General features: G+C 55.3%; 1 protein-coding gene and 1 long non-coding RNA gene across 5 annotated transcripts in view; one reads left to right on the top strand and one right to left on the bottom strand.

The window, feature by feature from the left end:
* The window catches only part of LOC140403125 (interleukin-12 receptor subunit beta-2-like), a 182,832-nt gene extending 180,163 nt beyond the window's left edge, over nt 1-2,669 (bottom strand). For all 4 annotated transcript variants that reach the window (XM_072490770.1, XM_072490771.1, XM_072490772.1 and 1 more), the window contains exon 1: nt 2,557-2,669. The gene's annotated coding sequence lies outside the window, so the exon portion shown is untranslated. The remainder of the gene's footprint in view (nt 1-2,556) is intronic.
* Nucleotides 1-20,699, top strand: part of LOC140403128 (uncharacterized) — a 437,756-nt gene that overhangs the window by 196,546 nt on the left and 220,511 nt on the right. The gene's annotated exons all lie outside the window — the stretch shown is intronic.

Raw genomic sequence — 20,699 nt, 5'->3', positions numbered from 1 at the left:
ACCCTCTGACAGTGCAGCATTCCCTCAGTTCTGACCCTCTGACAGTGGGGCACTCCCTCAGTACTGACCTTCTGACAGTGCAGCACTCCCTCAGTACTGACCCTCTGACAGTGCAGCACTCCCTCAATTCCGACCCTCTGACAGTGCAGTGCTCCCTCAGTCCTGACCCTCTGACAGTTCAGTGCTCCCTCAGTACTGACCTTCTGACAGTGCAGCAGTCCCTCAGTACTGACCCTCTGACAGTGCGGCACTCCCTCAGTACTGACCCTCTGACAGTGCGGCACTCCCTCAGTACTGACCCTCTGACAGTGCAGCACTCCCTCAGTACTGACCCTCTGACAGTGAGCACTCCCTCAGTACTGACCCTCTGACAGTGCAGCACTCCCTCAGTACTGACCCTCTGACAGTGCAGCACTCCCTCAGTACTGACCCTCTGACAGTGCAGCATTCCCTCAGTTCTGACCCTCTGACAGTGCGGCACTCTCTCAGTACTGACCTTCTGACAGTGCAGCACTCCCTCAGTACTGACCCTCTGACAGTGCAGCACTCCCTCAGTTCCGACCCTCTGACAGTGCAGTGCTCCCTCAGTCCTGACCCTCTGACAGTGCAGTGCTCCCTCAGTACTGACCCTCTGACAGTGCAGCAGTCCCTCAGTACTGACCCTCTGACAGTGCGGCACTCCCTCAGTACTGACCCTCTGACAGTGCGGCACTCCCTCAGTACTGACCCTCTGACAGTGCAGCACTCCCTCAGTACTGACCCTCTGACAGTGCGGCACTCCCTCAGTACTGACCCTCTGACAGTGCAGCACTCCCTCAGTACTGACCCTCTGACAGTGAGCACTCCCTCAGTACTGACCCTCTGACAGTGCAGCACTCCCTCAGTACTGACCCTCTGACAGTGCGGCACTCCCTCAGTTCCGACCCTCTGACAGTGCAGTGCTCCCTCAGTCCTGACCCTCTGACAGTGCAGTGCTCCCTCAGTACTGACCCTCTGACAGTGCAGCAGTCCCTCAGTACTGACCCTCTGACAGTGCGGCACTCCCTCAGTACTGACCCTCTGACAGTGCGGCACTCCCTCAGTACTGACCCTCTGACAGTGCAGCACTCCCTCAGTACTGACCCTCTGACAGTGCGGCACTCCCTCAGTACTGACCCTCTGACAGTGCAGCACTCCCTCAGTACTGACCCTCTGACAGTGAGCACTCTCTCAGTACTGACCCTCTGACAGTGCAGCACTCCCTCAGTACTGACCCTCTGACAGTGCAGCACTCCCTCAGTACTGACCCTCTGACAGTGCAGCATTCCCTCAGTTCTGACCCTCTGACAGTGCGGCACTCTCTCAGTACTGACCTTCTGACAGTGCAGCACTCCCTCAGTACTGACCCTCTGACAGTGCAGCACTCCCTCAGTTCCGACCCTCTGACAGTGCAGTGCTCCCTCAGTCCTGACCCTCTGACAGTGCAGTGCTCCCTCAGTACTGACCCTCTGACAGTGCAGCAGTCCCTCAGTACTGACCCTCTGACAGTGCGGCACTCCCTCAGTACTGACCCTCTGACAGTGCGGCACTCCCTCAGTACTGACCCTCTGACAGTGCAGCACTCCCTCAGTACTGACCCTCTGACAGTGAGCACTCCCTCAGTACTGACCCTCTGACAGTGCAGCACTCCCTCAGTACTGACCCTCTGACAGTGCGGCACTCCCTCAGTACTGACCCTCTGACAGTGCAGCATTCCCTCAGTTCTGACCCTCTGACAGTGCGGCACTCCCTCAGTACTGACCTTCTGACAGTGCAGCACTCCCTCAGTACTGACCCTCTGACAGTGCAGCACTCCCTCAGTTCCGACCCTCTGACAGTGCAGTGCTCCCTCAGTCCTGACCCTCTGACAGTGCAGTGCTCCCTCCGTACTGACCCTCTGACAGTGCAGCAGTCCCTCAGTACTGACCCTCTGACAGTGCGGCACTCCCTCAGCACTGACCCTCTGACAGTGCGGCACTCCCTCAGTACTGACCCTCTGACAGTGCAGTGCTCCCTCAGTACTGACCCTCTGACAGTGCGGCACTCCCTCAGTACTGACCCTCTGACAGTGCGGCACTCCCTCAGTACTGACCCTCTGACAGTGCAGCACTCCCTCAGTACTGACCCTCTGACAGTGCAGTGCTCCCTCAGTACTGACCCTCTGACAGTGCGGCACTCCCTCAGTACTGACCCTCTGACAGTGCGGCACTCCCTCAGTACTGACCCTCTGACAGTGCGGCACGCCCTCAGTACTGACCCTCTGACAGTGCGGCACTCCCTCAGTACTGACCCTCTGACAGTGCGGCACTCCCTCAGTACTGACCCTCTGACAGTGCGGCACTCCCTCAGTACTGACCCTCTGACAGTGCGGCACTCCCTCAGTACTGGAGTACAGGCCTTGATGTGCTCAAATGTCTGGAGTGGAACCCATTTCCTCTTGAGCCTGGTGTGAATGCGCTGAACTGAAGCTAGCCTCGCAGAATATACTGGCTGACTGCGCTGAGATATTGAAGGTCGCTGGTACCATTGGCCGCTTACCTCTCTGGACTGTGTGTTGTAGTGACAGTGAAGAGGTCGATGAATTGAAAAAGTGTCGTCAATACCGAGAAGCCGGGGGAAAGGCGGTCAGGCGGTATGGCAGTAACTTCTGAGAATGGAGAGGTTAGAATTCAGAGAAGTAGCGCAACTGACAAGCCACAAGTGACAGGAAGTGATTGAAACTGACTGACGCTGACATACTATTCATTTAACTCCCCAGGGATGAATGTCATTCTGGGGGTAGCAACAGGACGTACAAAAGCAATGTAGTGAGCCCAGATCCAAACCCTGAGTGATTGAGTGTTGCCTACCCTCCAGGTTTAGCCTGGAGGCTCCGGGGATTAAAGATCAATCTCCAGGACACTGCTGTGTGCGACCCTGGAGAGAAATCATCGGCCCCTGGGATCAGACCATTGTTGCAAATTTCCCTTTCCCAGATATGTAAACATTGACAATGGGGAAACCTTTTTTTGCCTGACAGTGAAGCATCATCCTGCTGGGTCATGAGCCTTTTTGCTTTCCAATTGGTGTCGGAAGGCCGTACGTCACAGGATTGGGTGCGTAACTGGAGAGATACCAAGAAGAGGATCCCTGGCTGAACGCCCCTCGCTCACTGCCTGGGTTAGTTGAAATGAAAATCGCTTATTGTCACAAGTAGGCTTCAAATGAAGTTACTGTGAAAAGCCCCTAGTCGCCAAATTCCGGCACCTGTTCGGGGAGGCTGATACGGGAATTGAACCATGCTGCTGGCCTGCCTTGGTCTGCTTTCAAAGCCAGCGATTTAGTAGTTGTAGCCTTGATGAACTGCACACAAGGAGGAAATGGGCTCACTGTGATCACCGCTGTGACAGCCATGTGAATACTGAAGCTTCAAGACTCGTCGGATGCTGGGAATCCTGCGAGGGGTAACTTACCTCCTGTCCAACAATCAGCGTGAAGGAATTCTCTGAACTTGCCTCATTGAGTGCGGCTCCAACACTCGTGCATCTTCATACCAGAAAAACACAGAAAACTGGAGCCCATGTGGCCCCCCAACTGGGCTGGGGTGGGGCAAGATCAACAGTCTCCCCTCTTGGGAAATGTGACAACAGGCTTTAGCTCAGCCCTGATACCCTTTCAGTTGAGTGGACCTCCACTGAGGGTCTAGCTGACATGTGAAGGGCTGACTGGGATGAAGTACAGGAGGGTGACCTAGGACCGTGAATCCTCCCATAGCAGCAGCAAGGAGCTTGTGGATAATCCCGGATTTAAACAGCGGGAAGTGTGGAAAATCACAAGCAGGGTCTTGTCATGATATTCAAACACACACATCATGATGGACACACTAACAGGCAAATCAGAGTACACAACACCACAACCAATCACAGACAAGAACACCAACCACATAAAAAGCACGAGCACGACACCTGGAGGTCAGTAGGTCTGGGGAGAAGGAAGCATGAAAGAGCTGTGGAAACACCACAAGCAGGGAGCCCCCCACGTGCAGAGTGCAAAGACCAAGTTGTAAATAGTGAGTTTAAATAAACAAGTGTTGTACCATATGCAACTGTGTTGGCTCTTCTGTGTGTTAGAACACCCAACACCACATGGTACAGGAGTGGATCGATACCTGCCTACCAACCTGCCATTCTGGACATGGACCACACCGGCAAACCGCAGCCGATGCAAGTCACGGGGAACCTAGGCACCAACTGGAAGCTCTACAGGCAGCGATTTGACCTGTACATCCGTGCCACCGAAAAACAGAATGTCTCGGATGATTCGAAGATTGCAATGCTCCTCTTCTACGCAGGCCCCCACCCAAATGATGTCTTTAATTCACTGGTGTTCGAGGAAGGCGAAAACCAGGCCAAATATGACACGGTCATCCTCAAAATGGACCAGCACTTTCAAACTGAAGTAAACGAAACTTTCGAAAGATACATCTTTCAGCAACGCCTGCAAGGTAAGGAAGAGCTTTTTCAACCCTTTTTGACGCACCTCCGGATTCTAGCGCAGTCCTGCGGTTACGGCACCACCACAGAGTCCATGATCAGGGACCAGATTGTTTTTGGCGTTGCCTCCAGTGGCCTACGCCAGCAGCTTCTTAAAATAAAGAGCCTCACCTTAGCGTCTGCTGTGGAAGCCTGTGTCCTCCATGAAAATGCGACCTGCCGTTTTGCCCGATTCCAGGCGTCCGAGTTGGCACGGAGGGGGTCCCCAGCCGTCGAATCGGCAAGCCAGGCCGCCCACGACGTTGAACGCATCCAGGCCGTCGATTTCTTCCCGCCCCACGGCCCGGACGACAGCGGCCGCTTCCCGCGCTTTTCGCGGTCTCCCGCGCAGGTGCGCGCCAAGAATAACGGCCACAACGAGGGACGCACTGCGCAGGCGCGCCCACCGCAAGATCGCACTGCGCATGCGCAGTGGCGCAACGAACGCCGTGACGTCATGACGTGCAGCAAGTGTGGAGGTCTACACTTAAAAGGGCAATGTCCTGCAAAATACCAACAGTGCAACAGATGTGCCATGATAGGCCACTACGCAGCCCGCTGTCGTGCGGCTCAACCCATGGATCCGGCGCATCCTCGACAACCTCGCACACGAGTCAGGACCGTCCAGCCCACGCATCAAGACTTCCAGTTAAGTGATGCAGATGACCAGGATGACTTCAGAGTTGCCGTCATTGATGTCAACAAGGTCAATGCCATCAATCCAGACGATGAGTGGTGTGCCACCCTGACGGTCAACCGATCGCGCGTCGCCTTCCGTCTGGACACCGGCGCATCCGCCAACCTGATTGCTTACTCTGCAGTCCAGGCCATGAAGGTCAAACCACTCATCACACCATCCCGGCTTAAGATGGTTGACTATAACGGGAACGTTATCCCGTCCGTAGGATCTTGCCAGCTACAGGTGACTCACAAGGGGTACACGGCCACACTCCCCTTCGAAGTTGTGGGCTCATCAAAGGACTCGTTACTGGGCGCACAAGCGTGTAAGGTCCTTCACCTGGTACAGCGCATCATGTCTCTCTCTCCAGATGAGATATCCGACTTCCCGGATGCTGAGTTCCACGCGAATCTCCATTCCCTCCTCGCTCACAACCAGGAGGTTTTTGAAGGCATGGGGACATTGCCACACACGTACAAGATTCGACTCAGACCGGACGCCATCCCTGTCGTTCACGCACCTCGCAGGGTTCCTGCGCCTCTCAAAGACCGCCTCAAGGCACAACTGCAGATTCTTCAGGACCAAGGGGTCCTATCCAAGGTCACGGAGCCCACGCCATGGGTCAGCTCCATGGTCTGTGTAAAGAAGCCCTCTGGCGAGCTCCGTATATGTATAGATCCAAAAGATCTGAACAACAACATCATGCGGGAACACTATCCCATCCCAAAACGAGAAGACCTCACCAGCGAGATGGCGCGAGCCAACATATTCACTAAATTGGATGCGTCCAAAGGATTCTGGCAGATCCAACTGGACCCGGCCAGCCGAAGACTATGCACATTCAACACCCCTTTTGGCAGATTCTGCTACAACCGGATGCCATTCGGCATCATTTCGGCATCTGAAGTATTCCACCGCATTATGGAGCAGATGATGGAAGGCATCGAAGGGGTACGTGTATATGTGGACGATATCATCATTTGGTCCACCACTCCGCAGGAACACATGCATCGTCTTCGACGTGTCTTCACCCGCATACGGCAAAATGGCCTGCGTCTCAACCGTGCGAAGTGTGCTTTCGGCCAGACGGAGCTGAAATTCCTCGGGGACCACATCTCAAGGTCCGGGGTCCGTCCCGATGCAGACAAGGTTAGCGCCATCACAGCCATGCCACGACCGGCTGACAAGAAGGCTGTCTTAAGATTCCTGGGCATGGTCAACTTCCTTGGGAAGTTCATTCCCAACCTGGCTTCTCATACAACAAACATGCGCCATCTCGTAAAAAAATCGACGGAATTCAACTGGCACCAGTCGCATCAGCAGGAATGGGAGGAGCTCAAGCACAAACTGGTCACGGCACCAGTGCTGGCCTTCTTTGACGCGACTCGCCCTACAAAGATCTCAACAGACGCCAGCCAATCTGGTATTGGAGCGGTACTCCTGCAAAAAGACAGCACGTCATCATGGGCCCCGGTTGCGTATGCCTCACGAGCCATGACCCCTACCGAACAGCGCTACGCGCAAATCGAAAAAGAATGCCTGGGCTTGTTAACTGGACTGGACAAGTTCCACGACTATGTGTATGGCCTGCCACGATTCACGGTCGAAACTGACCACCGCCCCCTGGTCAACATCATTAACAAAGACCTGAACGACATGACTCCTCGCCTCCAGCGCATCTTACTCAAACTCAGGAGGTACGATTTTGAACTGATCTACACTCCGGGGAAGGAACTCATAGTGGCGGACACTCTTTCCCGAGCAGTGAGCACACCACCAGATGCGGAGGGGTTCGTGCGTCAAATTGAGGCACACGTGACTCTGACAGCAGCAAATATGCCAGCTGATGATCCTTGTCTGGCCCACATACGCGCAGAGACGGCGACTGACCCTCTGCTGCAGCGAGTGATGCGCCACATGACGGAAGGGTGGCTAAAAGGGCAGTGCCCCCAGTTTTACAATGTGCGAGATGATCTCACCAATATAGACGGGGTCCTTATGAAATCGCATAGGATCGTCATTCCACACAGTGTGCGCCAGATGATTCTTCGTCAACTACACGAAGGCCACTTGGGTGTCGAAAAATGCAGACGAAGGGCCCGGGCGGCGGTATATTGGCCGGGTATTAATGAAGACATAGCCAACATGGTGCTCAACTGCACAACCTGTCAGAGGTTTCAGCCGGCGCAACCTCCGGAAACACTTCTACCACACGAGATGGTGACGTCCCCCTGGGCGAAGGTGGGTGTTGACCTATTTCACGCGCTCGGCAGAGATTACATTGTTATTATAGACTACTTCTCAAACTACCCGGAAGTCATGCCTCTCCATGATCTGACGTCGTCCGCAGTCATTGGGGCCTGCAAGGAAACGTTTGCTCGCCATGGCATTCCAAGGACTGTCATGTCAGACAATGGACCTTGTTTTGCCAGCCGTGAATGGTCGTCCTTTGCCGCAGCATATGGTTTCACTCATGTGACATCCAGCCCTCTGCATCCACAATCGAACGGGAAGGCTGAAAAGGGTGTCCACATCGCAAAGCGGCTCCTGTGCAAGGCGGCTGATGCCGGATCGGACTTTAACCTTGCCTTGCTGGCCTATCGATCGGCCCCGTTATCCACGGGCCTCTCGCCAGCGCAGCTACTAATGGGTCGCTCCCTCAGGACGACGGTACCTTCCGTCCTGGCACCGACAACAGACCATGAGGCGGTTCTTCGGGACATGCAACTGCAGCGTGATCGCCAGAAAGGTCGGTACGACACACGAGCGACGGACCTGCCCCCCCTGTCCTCCGGAGACAAAGTACGCGTCCATCAACCGTATGGTGGCTGGTCAGCACCGGCCGAAGTCCTCCGACAAGTGGCTCCCCGCTCGTTCCTGGTTCGCATGCCGGATGGTTCCGTGCGTCGCCGCAATCGGCGCGCCCTTCGCCGACTTCCACGTTCACAGCCACACAACACGCCAGATCCTCAACAGGCTTCCGAGGATGACTTTGTGGAGCTGCCGCACATCACGCCCTTTCCATCGCCACCCATGGCCATGCCTGCACAGCAGCCGGTGGTTCTTGATCCACCCTTAAGGCGGTCAACCCGAATTCGTCGCAAACCCATTAGAATGGACTTATAATACAGTTCATATGTTTAATAAGTTGGACAATTTTACATGATAACCTGTTGTTGTTTATCGTTCCAGATGTCGTCTGACTGGACAACTGTTCAAAATTTTTTTTCTTCTTCTCTCGTTCGCATTTCTGTTATGTTATGGTACAACTGGATTCATGTGACGCACTCGACATCGCCCCATGTACATAGTTCCGTCATAGACACATGCTGCACACGACACACACACACTCTTAGATGCACTCACGTCACGATCATATTTATTACCACGTAGGCACATATCTTTGTAAAAAGGGGGGATGTCATGATATTCAAACACACACATCATGATGGACACACTAACAGGCAAATCAGAGTACACAACACCACAACCAATCACAGACAAGAACACCAACCACATAAAAAGCACGAGCACGACACCTGGAGGTCAGTAGGTCTGGGGAGAAGGAAGCATGAAAGAGCTGTGGAAACACCACAAGCAGGGAGCCCCCCACGTGCAGAGTGCAAAGACCAAGTTGTAAATAGTGAGTTTAAATAAACAAGTGTTGTACCATATGCAACTGTGTTGGCTCTTCTGTGTGTTAGAACACCCAACACCACAGGTCTCAGCTCCCAGCTACTTTAACCCCCACCTCCAAACTCCCCCTTCTCATTATACTGACCTCTGGCTGCTGTTTGGCATCTCCGGGAGGCAGTTACTTTCCTGTCTAGCTCCTAAGCTGCAGGTCCCGGGCCCACACCCCTCAGCCCTGACCCAGGGTGGATGTGGGGAGAATCTAGAACGAGGAGGGAGCTCACTGTGGTTGTCCATTTTCTCTCTCAGAGGAGGGGAGACTGTCTGGAACTCTCTTCCTCAAAGGGCTGGATATATTCTTGGTTAACAAGGGGGTGGGGGGGGGGTGAAAGGTTAATGGGGTGAAAGGTTACCAAGAGTTTGCAAGAATGTGGGGTTGACGTTACAATCAACTCAGCCGTTGTTATTGAATGGCAGAGCAGGATCGAGGGGGAAAGTGTGGCCTACTCTTGATTCATATCTTTGTATATATATGTGTGTGTTTAATCCCCACTTCCTCAACTCTCCAAACAAATGCATTCTTCCGCAGATTCTTGACGTTGTAGAACTATCCCAGTGAGAGTCATAGAACCCCAAAAAGTGCAGATGGAGGCCATTCGGCCCATCGAGTCTACACTGACCCACTGAAAGGCCCACGCCTCTGCCCTATCCCCGCAACCCCATAACCCACCTAACCTGCACATCTCTGGGCACTAAGGGCAATTTATCACGGCCAATCCACCTAACCTGCACATCTTTGGACTGTGGGAGGAAACCGGAGCACCCGGAGGAAACCCACGCAGACACGGGGAGAACGTGCAGACTCCACACAGCCATTAGAGGCCGGACCCGGGTCGCTGGTGCTGTGGGGCAGCAGTGCTAACCACTGTGGGGTCAGTGGGAGGTGGGGTTCCAAACCCTGTTTTCAGTGGGTGCGGCTGCAGGAGGGGGCAGAGATTCGGGGAGTCCCAAAATTGCATTTACATCAGTGGGATTTCCCTGCTCATTTGTCCCTGCCCCCCAGGATTGACCAAATGGTTGGAAGCCCATTATTACATAGTTACGTATGATTAGTGACCTTGCCGCCATAGAATCAGAGAATTTACAGTGCAGAAGGAGGCCATTCGGCCCATCAAGTCTGCACCAGCTCTTGGAAAGAGCACCCTACCTAAAGCCACACCTCCACCCTGTCCCTGTAACCCAGCAACCCCATCTAACCTAAGGGCAATTTATCACGGCCAATCCACCAACCTGCACACCTTTGGACTGTGGGAGGAAACCGGAGCACCCGGAGGAAACCCACGCAGACACGGGGAGAACGTGCAGACTCCGCACGGACAGTGACCCAGCGGGGAATCGAACCTGGGACCCTGGCGCTGTGAAGCAACAGTGCTAACCACTATGCTACCGTGCAGCTCATGCTGGACAGTTGATTAGAAACCCCCCCCCAGCGGGGGATGTCACGTCGGCAGGGTTTCCAGGGTATTAAATAGTGGAACCAGCCAACAGAATCTGCCGGCCGCTGCACAGGGAGTTAATGCCCCTCATGGGGAGAAGGGCATTCCCGGGCAGCACACTGGCAAAGGGGCGTGCCAAGGGTTCCGTGTTCGCGAGGTTGGAAGTAGGGGTAGGTGGGGTCTGTGTACGTGGGGTGGATGGGGGCGGGAGTTCGGTGGTGGGAGGGGCAAGTCTGTGTGTATGGAACTGTACCCCAGTGAGAGTCAGTGTGTGTGGGACCCGTACCCCAGTGAGAGTCAGTGTGTGTGGAACCCGTACCCCAGTGAGAGTCAGTGTGTGTGGAACTGTATCCCAGTGAGAGTCAGTGTGTGTGGAACTGTACCCCAGTGAGAGTCAGTGTGTGTGGGTCCCGTACCCCAGTGAGAGTCAGTGTGTGTGGAACTGTATCCCAGTGAGAGTCAGTGTGTGTGGAACTGTATCCCAGTGAGAGTCGGTGTGTGTGGAACCCGTACCCCAGTGAGAGTCAGTGTGTGTGGAACCCGTACCCCAGTGAGAGTCTGTGTGTGTGGGACCCGTACCCCAGTGAGAGTCAGTGTGTGTGGGACCCGTACCCCAGTGAGAGTCAATGTGTGTGGAACCCGTACCCCAGTGAGAGTCAGTGTGTGGAACTGTACCCCAGTGAGAGTCAGTGTGTGTGGAACCCGTACCCCAGTGAGAGTCAGTGTGTGTGGGACCCGTACCCCAGTGAGAGTCAGTGTGTGGAACTGTACCCCAGTGAGAGTCAGTGTGTGTGGAACCCGTACCCCAGTGAGAGTCAGTGTGTGTGGAACTGTACCCCAGTGAGAGTCAGTGTGTGTGGAACCCGTACCCCAGTGAGAGTCAGTGTGTGTGGAACCCGTACCCCAGTGAGAGTCGGTGTGTGTGGGACCCGTACCCCAGTGAGAGTCAGTGTGTGTGGAACTGTACCCCAGTGAGAGTCAATGTGTGTGGGTCCCGTACCCCAGTGAGAGTCAGTGTGTGTGGAACCCGTACCCCAGTGAGAGTCACTGTGTGTGGAACTGTATCCCGGTGAGAGTCAGTGTGTGTGGAACCCGGACCCCAGTGAGAGTCAGTGTGTGTGGAACCCGGACCCCAGTGAGAGTCAGTGTGTGTGGAACTGTACCCCAGTGAGAGTCAGTGTGTGTGGGACCCGTACCCCAGTGAGAGTCAGTGTGTGTGGGACCCGTACCCCAGTGAGAGTCAGTGTGTGTGGAACTGTATCCCAGTGAGAGTCAGTGTGTGTGGGACCCGTACCCCAGTGAGAGTCAGTGTGTGTGGGACCCGTACCCCAGTGAGAGTCAGTGTGTGTGGGACCTGTTCCCCAGTGAGAGTCAGTGTGTATGGGACCTGTACCCCAGTGAGAATCAGTGTCTGTGGGACCCGTAACCCAGTGAGAGTCAGTGTGTGTGGAATCCATACCCCAGTGAGAGTCAGTGTGTGTGGAACCCGTGCCCCAGTGAGAGTCAGTCTGTGTGGAATCCATACCCCAGTGAGAGTCAATGTGTGTGGGTCCCGTACCCCAGTGAGAGTCAGTGTGTGTGGAATCCATACCCCAGTGAGAGTCAGTGTGTGTGGGACCCGTACCCCAGTGAGAGTCGGTGTGTGTGGGACCCGTACCCCAGTGAGGGTCAGTGTGTGTGGAACTGTACCCCAGTGAGTGTCAGTGTGTGTGGGACCCGTACCCCAGTGAGAGTCAGTGTGTGTGGGACCTGTTCCCCAGTGAGAGTCAGTGTGTGTGGGACCTGTACCTCAGTGAGAGTCAGTGTGTGTGGGACCCGTAACCCAGTGAGAGTCAGTGTGTGTGGAATCCATACCCCAGTGAGAGTCAATGTGTGTGGAACCCGTACCCCAGTGAGAGTCAGTGTGTGTGGAACTGTACCCCAGTGAGAGTCAGTGTGTGTGGAACTGTATCCTGGTGAGAGTCAGTGTGTGTGGAACCCGGACCCCAGTGAGAGTCAGTGTGTGTGGAACTGTACCCCAGTGAGAGTCAGTGTGTGTGGAATCCATACCCCAGTGAGAGTCAGTGTGTGTGGGACCCGTAACCCAGTGAGAGTCAGTGTGTGTGGAATCCATACCCCAGTGAGAGTCAGTGTGTGTGGGACCCGTACCCCAGTGAGAGTCAGTGTGTGTGGAACTGTACCCCAGTGAGAGTCAGTGTGTGTGGGACCCGTACCCCAGTGAGAGTCAGTGTGTGTGGGATCTGTTCCCCAGTGAGAGTCAGTGTGTGTGGGACCCGTACCCCAGTGAGAGTCAATGTGTGTGGGACCCGTACCCCAGTGAGAGTCAGTGTGTGTGGAACCCGTACCCCAGTGAGAGTCAGTGTGTGTGGAACCCGTACCCCAGTGAGAGTCAGTGTGAGTGGGACCCATACCCCAGTGAGAGTCAGTGTGTGTGGGACCCGTACCCCAGTGAGAGTCAATGTGTGTGGGTCCCGTACCCCAGTGAGAGTCAGTGTGTGTGTCCCGTACCCCAGTGAGAGTCAATGTGTGTGGAATCCATACCCCAGTGAGAGTCAGTGTGTGTGGGACCTGTTCCCCAGTGAGAGTCAGTGTGTGTGGGACCTGTACCCCAGTGAGAGTCAGTGTGTGTGGGACCCGTACCCCAGTGAGAGTCAGTGTGTGTGGGACCTGTTCCCCAGTGAGAGTCAGTGTGTGTGGGACCTGTACCCCAGTGAGAGTCAGTGTGTGTGGGACCCGTAACCCAGTGAGAGTCAGTGTGTGTGGAATCCATGCCCCAGTGAGAGTCAGTGTGTGTGGAATCCATACCCCAGTGAGAGTCAATGTGTGTGGGTCCCGTACCCCAGTGAGAGTCAATGTGTGTGGAATCCATACCCCAGTGAGTGTCAGTGTGTGTGGGACCCGTACCCCAATGAGAGTCGGTGTGTGTGGAACTGTACCCCAGTGAGAGTCAATGTGTGTGGGTCCCGTACCCCAGTGAGAGTCAGTGTGTGTGGAACTGTATCCCAGTGAGAGTCAGTGTGTGTGGAACTGTACCCCAGTGAGAGTCAATGTGTGTGGAATCCATACCCCAGTGAGAGTCAGTGTGTGTGGAATCCATACCCCAGTGAGAGTCAGTGTGTGTGTGGAATCCATACCCCAGTGAGAGTCAGTGTGTGTGGGACCTGTACCCCAGTGACAGTCAGTGTGTGTGGAACCCGTACCCCAGTGAGAGTCAGTGTGTGTGGAACTGTACCACAGTGAGAGTCAGTGTGTGTGGAACCCGTACCCCAGTGAGAGTCAGTGTGTGTGTAACTGTATCCCAGTGAGAGTCAGTGTGTGTGTGGAATCCATACCCCAGTGAGAGTCAGTGTGTGTGGGACCCGTACTCCAGTGAGAGTCAGTGTGTGTGGAACTGTACCCCAGTGAGAGTCAGTGTGTGTGGAACCCGTACCCCAGTGAGAGTCAGTGTGTGTGGAACTGTACCCCAGTGAGAGTCAGTGTGTGTGGAACTGTATCCCAGTGAGAGTCAGTGTGTGTGGAACCCGTACCCCAGTGAGAGTCAGTGTGTGTGGAACCTGTACCCCAGTGAGAGTCAGGGTGTGTGGAACCCGTACCCCAGTGAGAGTCAGTGTGTGTGGAACCCATACACCAGTGAGTGTCAGTGTGTGTGGGACCCGTACCGCAGTGAGAGTCGGTGTGTGTGGAACCCGTACCCCAGTGAGAGTCAGTGTGTGTAGAACCTGTACCCCAGTGAGAGTCAGTGTGTGTGGAACCCGTACCCCAGTGAGAGTCAGTGTGTGTGGAACCTATACCCCAGTGAGAGTCAGTGTGTGTGGGACCCGTACCGCAGTGAGAGTCGGTGTGTGGAACCCGTACCCCAGTAAGAGTCGGTGTGTGTGGGACTGTACTCCAGTGAGAGTCAGTGTGTGTGGGACTGTACCCCAGTGAGAGTCAGTGTGCGTGGAACCCGTACCCCAGTGAGAGTTAGTGTGTGTCGAACTGTACCCCAGTGAGAGTCAGTGTGTGTGGGACCCGTACCCCAGTGAGAGTCAGTGTGTGTGGAACCCGTACCCCAGTGAGAGTCAGTGTGTGTGGAACCCGTACCCCAGTGAGAGTCAGTGTGAGTGGGACCCATACCCCAGTGAGAGTCAGTGTGTGTGAGACCCGTACCCCAGTGAGAGTCAATGTGTGTGGGTCCCGTACCCCAGTGAGAGTCAGTGTGTGTCGAACTGTACCCCAGTGAGAGTCAGTGTGTGTGGGACCCGTACCCCAGTGAGAGTCAATGTGTGTGGGACCCGTACCCCAGTGAGAGTCAGTGTGTGTGGAACCCGTACCCCAGTGAGAGTCAGTGTGTGTGGAACCCGTACCCCAGTGAGAGTCAGTGTGAGTGGGACCCATACCCCAGTGAGAGTCAGTGTGTGTGGGACCCGTACCCCAGTGAGAGTCAATGTGTGTGGGTCCCGTACCCCAGTGAGAGTCAGTGTGTGTGGAACTGTACCCCAGTGAGAGTCAATGTGTGTGGGTCCCGTACCCAAGTGAGAGTCAGTGTGTGTGGAACCCGTACCCCAGTGAGAGTCATCGTGTGTGGGACCTGTTCCCCAGTGAGAGTCAGTGTGTGTGGGACCTGTACCCCAGTGAGAGTCAGTGTGTGTGGGACCCGTAACCCAGTGAGAGTCAGTGTGTGTGGAATCCATACCCCAGTGAGAGTCAATGTGTGTGGAACCCGTACCCCAGTGAGAGTCAGTGTGTGTGGAACTGTACCCCAGTGAGAGTCAGTGTGTGTGGAACTGTATCCTGGTGAGAGTCAGTGTGTGTGGAACCCGGACCCCAGTGAGAGTCAGTGTGTGTGGAACTGTACCCCAGTGAGAGTCAGTGTGTGTGGAATCCATACCCCAGTGAGAGTCAGTGTGTGTGGGACCCGTAACCCAGTGAGAGTCAGTGTGTGTGGGACCCGTACCCCAGTGAGAGTCAGTGTGTGTGGGACCTGTTCCCCAGTGAGAGTCAGTGTGTGTGGGACCCGTACCCCCGTGAGAGTCAGTGTGTGTGGAACCCGTGCCCCAGTGAGAGTCAGTGTGTGTGGAATCCATACCCCAGTGAGAGTCAATGTGTGTGGGTCCCGTACCCCAGTGAGAGTCAGTGTGTGTGGAATCCATACCCCAGTGAGAGTCAGTGTGTGTGGGACCCGTACCCCAGTGAGAGTCGGTGTGTGTGGGACCCGTACCCCAGTGAGAGTCAGTGTGTGTGGAACTGTACCCCAGTGAGAGTCAGTGTGTGTGGGACCCGTACCCCAGTGAGAGTCAGTGTGTGTGGGATCTGTTCCCCAGTGAGAGTCAGTGTGTGTGGGACCCGTACCCCAGTGAGAGTCAATGTGTGTGGGACCCGTACCCCAGTGAGAGTCAGTGTGTGTGGAACCCGTACCCCAGTGAGAGTCAGTGTGTGTGGAACCCGTACCCCAGTGAGAGTCAGTGTGAGTGGGACCCATACCCCAGTGAGAGTCAGTGTGTGTGGAACCCGTACCCCAGTGATAGTCAGTGTGTGTGGGACCCGTACCCCAGTGAGATACAGTGTGTGTGGGACCCGTACCCCGGTGAGAGTCAGTGTGTGTGGGACCTGTTCCCCAGTGAGAGTCAGTGTGTGTGGGACCTGTACCCCAGTGAGAGTCAGTGTGTGTGGGACCCGTAACCCAGTGAGAGTCAGTGTGTGTGGAATCCATACCCCAGTGAGAGTCAGTGTGTGTGGAACCCGTGCCCCAGTGAGAGTCAGTGTGTGTGGAATCCATACCCCAGTGAGAGTCAATGTGTGTGGGTCCCGTACCCCAGTGAGAGTCAGTGTGTGTGGAATCCATACCCCAGTGAGAGTCAGTGTGTGTGGGACCCGTACCCCAATGAGAGTCGGTGTGTGTGGGACCCGTACCCCAGTGAGAGTCAGTGTGTGTGGAACTGTACCCCAGTGAGAGTCAATGTGTGTGGGTCCCGTACCCCAGTGAGAGTCAGTGTGTGTGGAACTGTATCCCAGTGAGAGTCAGTGTGTGTGGAACTGTACCCCAGTGAGAGTCAATGTGTGTGGAATCCATACCCCAGTGAGAGTCAGTGTGTGCGGAATCCATACCCCAGTGACAGTCAGTGTGTGTGGGACCCGTACCCCAGTGAGAGTCAGTGTGTGTGGAACTGTACCCCAGTGAGAGTCAGTGTGTGTGGAACTGTATCCCAGTGAGAGTCAGTGTGTGTGGAACCCGTACCCCAGTGAGAGTCAGTGTGTGGTGAACCCATACACCAGTGAGTGTCAGTGTGTGTGGGACCCGTACCCCAGTGAGAGTCAGTGTGTGTGGAACCTGTACCCCAGTGAGAGTCAGTGTGTGTGGAACCTGTACCCCAGTGAGAGTCAGTGTGTGTGGAACCCATACCCCAATGAGAGTCAGTGTGTGTGGGACCCGTACCGCAGTGAGAGTCAGTGTGTGTGGAACCTGTACCCCAGTAAGAGTCGGTGTGTGTGGGACTGTACTCCAGTGAGAGTCAGTGTGTGTGGGACTGTACCCCAGTGAGAGTCAGTGTGTGTGGAACCCGTTCCCCAGTGAGAGTCGGTGTGTGTGGGACTGTACTCCAGTGAGAGTCAGTGTGTGTGGGACTGTACCCCAGTGAGAGTCAGTGTGTGTGGAACCCGTTCCCCAGTGAGAGTCAGTGTGTGTCGAACTGTACCCCAGTGAGAGTCAGTGTGTGTGGGACCCGTACCCCAGTGAGAGTCAGTGTGTGTGGGACCGTACCCCAGTGAGAGTCAGTGTGTGTGGGACCTGTTCCCCAGTGAGAGTCAGTGTGTGTGGGACCTGTACCCCAGTGAGAGTCAGTGTGTGTAGGACCCGTAACCCAATGAGAGTCAGTGTGTGTGGAATCCATACCCCAGTGAGAGTCAGTGTGTGTGGAACCCGTGCCCCAGTGAGAGTCAGTGTGTGTGGAATCCATACCCCAGTGAGAGTCAATGTGTGTGGGTCCCGTACCCCAGTGAGAGTCAGTGTGTGTGGAATCCATACCCCAGTGAGAGTCAGTGTGTGTGGGACCCGTACCCCAGTGAGAGTCGGTGTGTGTGAGACCCGTACCCCAGTGAGAGTCAGTGTGTGTGGATCTGTACACCAGTGAGAGTCAATGTGTGTGGGTCCCGTACCCCAGTGAGAGTCAGTGTGTGTGGAACTGTATCCCAGTGAGAGTCAATGTGTGTGGAATCCATACCCCAGTGAGAGTCAGTGTGTGTGTGGAATCCATACCCCAGTGACAGTTAGTGTGTGTGGAACCCATACCCCAGTGAGAGTCAGTGTGTGTGGAATCCATACCCCAGTGAGAGTCAATGTGTGTGGGTCCCGTACCCCAGTGAGAGTCAGTATGTGTGGCATCCATACCCAAGTGAGAGTCAGTGTGTGTGGGACCCGTACCCCAGTGAGATTCGGTGTGTGTGGGACCCGTACCCCAGTGAGAGTCAGTGTGTGTGGAACCCGTACCCCAGTGAGAGTCAGTGTGTGTGGGACCTGTTCCCCAGTGAGAGTCAGTGTGTGTGGGACCTGTACCGCAGTGAGAGTCAGTGTGTGTGGGACCCGTAACCCAGTGAGAGTCAGTGTGTGTGGAATCCATACCCCAGTGAGAGTCAGTGTGTGTGGAACCCGTGCCCCAGTGAGAGTCAGTGTGTGTGGAATCCATACCCCAGTGAGAGTCAATGTGTGTGGGTCCCGTACCCCAGTGAGAGTCAGTGTGTGTGGAACTGTATCCCAGTGAGAGTCACTGTGTGTGGAACTGTACCCCAGTGAGAGTCAATGTGTGTGGAATCCATACCCCAGTGAGAGTCAGTGTGTGTGGAATCCATACCCCAGTGAGAGTCAGTGTGTGTGTGGAATCCATACCCCAGTGAGAGTCAGTGTGTGTGGGACCTGTACCCCAGTGACAGTCAGTGTGTGTGGAACCCGTACCCCAGTGAGAGTCAGTGTGTGTGGAACTGTACCCGAGTGAGAGTCAGTGTGTGTGGAACTGTATCCCAGTGAGAGTCAGTGTGTGTGTGGAATCCATACCCCAGTGAGAGTCAGTGTGTGTGGGACCCGTACCCCAGTGAGAGTCAGTGTGTGTGGAACTGTACCCCAGTGAGAGTCAGTGTGTGTGGAACCCGTACCCCAGTGAGAGTCAGTGTGTGTGGAACCCATACCCCAGTGAGGGTCAGTGTGTGTGGGACCCGTACCGCAGTGAGAGTCGGTGTGTGTGGAACCCGTACCGCAGTGAGAGTCGGTGTGTGTGGAACCCGTACCCCAGTGAGAGTCAGTGTGTGTAGAACCTGTACCCCAGTGAGAGTCAGTGTGTGTGGAACCCGTACCCCAGTGAGAGTCAGTGTGTGTGGAACCTATACCCCAGTGAGAGTCAGTGTGTGTGGGACCCGTACCGCAGTGAGAGTCGGTGTGTGGAACCCGTACCCCAGTAAGAGTCGGTGTGTGTGGGACTGTACTCCAGTGAGAGTCAGTGTGTGTGGGACTGTACCCCAGTGAGAGTCAGTGTGCGTGGAACCCGTACCCCAGTGAGAGTTAGTGTGTGTCGAACTGTACCCCAGTGAGAGTCAGTGTGTGTGGGACCCGTACCCCAGTGAGAGTCAGTGTGTGTGGAACCCGTACCCCAGTGAGAGTCAGTGTGTGTGGAACCCGTACCCCAGTGAGAGTCAGTGTGCTTGGGACCCATACCCCAGTGAGAGTCAGTGTGTGTGGGACCCGTACCCCAGTGAGAGTCAATGTGTGTGGGTCCCGTACCCCAGTGAGAGTCAGTGTGTGTCGAACTGTACCCCAGTGAGAGTCAGTGTGTGTGGGACCCGTACCCCAGTGAGAGTCAATGTGTGTGGGACCCGTACCCCAGTGAGAGTCAGTGTGTGTGGAACCCGTACCCCAGTGAGAGTCAGTGTGTGTGGAACCCGTACCCCAGTGAGAGTCAGTGTGAGTGGGACCCATACCCCAGTGAGAGTCAGTGTGTGTGGGACCCGTACCCCAGTGAGAGTCAATGTGTGTGGGTCCCGTACCCCAGTGAGAGTCAGTGTGTGTGGAACTGTACACCAGTGAGAGTCAATGTGTGTGGGTCCCGTACCCCAGTGAGAGTCAGTGTGTGTGGAACCCGTACCCCAGTGAGAGTCATCGTGTGAGGGACCTGTTCCCCAGTGAGAGTCAGTGTGTGTGGGACCTGTACCCCAGTGAGAGTCAGTGTGTGTGGGACCCGTAACCCAGTGAGAGTCAGTGTGTGTGGAATCCATACCCCAGTGAGAGTCAATGTGTGTGGAACCCGTACCCCAGTGAGAGTCAGTGTGTGTGGAACTGTACCCCAGTGAGAGTCAGTGTGTGTGGAACTGTATCCTGGTGAGAGTCAGTGTGTGTGGAACCCGGACCCCAGTGAGAGTCAGTGTGTGTGGAACTGTACCCCAGTGAGAGTCAGTGTGTGTGGAATCCATACCCCAGTGAGAGTCAGTGTGTGTGGGACCCGTAACCCAGTGAGAGTCAGTGTGTGTGGGACCCGTACCCCAGTGAGAGTCAGTGTGTGTGGGACCTGTTCCCCAGTGAGAGTCAGTGTGTGTGGGACCCGTACCCCCGTGAGAGTCAGTGTGTGTGGAACCCGTGCCCCAGTGAGAGTCAGTGTGTGTGGAATCCATACCCCAGTGAGAGTCAATGTGTGTGGGTCCCGTACCCCAGTGAGAGTCAGTGTGTGTGGAATCCATACCCCAGTGAGAGTCAGTGTGTGTGGGACCCGTACCCCAGTGAGAGTCGGTGTGTGTGGGACCCGTACCCCAGTGAGAGTCAGTGTGTGTGGAACTGTACCCCAGTGAGAGTCAGTGTGTGTGGGACCCGTACCCCAGTGAGAGTCAGTGTGTGTGGGATCTGTTCCCCAGTGAGAGTCAGTGTGTGTGGGACCCGTACCCCAGTGAGAGTCAATGTGTGTGGGACCCGTACCCCAGTGAGAGTCAGTGTGTGTGGAACCCGTACCCCAGTGAGAGTCAGTGTGTGTGGAACCCGTACCCCAGTGAGAGTCAGTGTGAGTGGGACCCATACCCCAGTGAGAGTCAGTGTGTGTGGAACCCGTACCCCAGTGAGAGTCAGTGTGTGTGGGACCCGTACCCCAGTGAGATACAGTGTGTGTGGGACCCGTACCCCGGTGAGAGTCAGTGTGTGTGGGACCTGTTCCCCAGTGAGAGTCAGTGTGTGTGGGACCTGTACCCCAGTGAGAGTCAGTGTGTGTGGGACCCGTAACCCAGTGAGAGTCAGTGTGTGTGGAATCCATACCCCAGTGAGAGTCAGTGTGTGTGGAACCCGTGCCCCAGTGAGAGTCAGTGTGTGTGGAATCCATACCCCAGTGAGAGTCAATGTGTGTGGGTCCCGTACCCCAG

Source organism: Scyliorhinus torazame, chromosome 27 (genome assembly GCF_047496885.1).
Source record: "Scyliorhinus torazame isolate Kashiwa2021f chromosome 27, sScyTor2.1, whole genome shotgun sequence".
NCBI lineage: Eukaryota > Metazoa > Chordata > Chondrichthyes > Carcharhiniformes > Scyliorhinidae > Scyliorhinus > Scyliorhinus torazame.
Note: the sequence above shows the minus strand (reverse complement) of the source record. Positions and strands in the feature narration are given on the sequence as shown.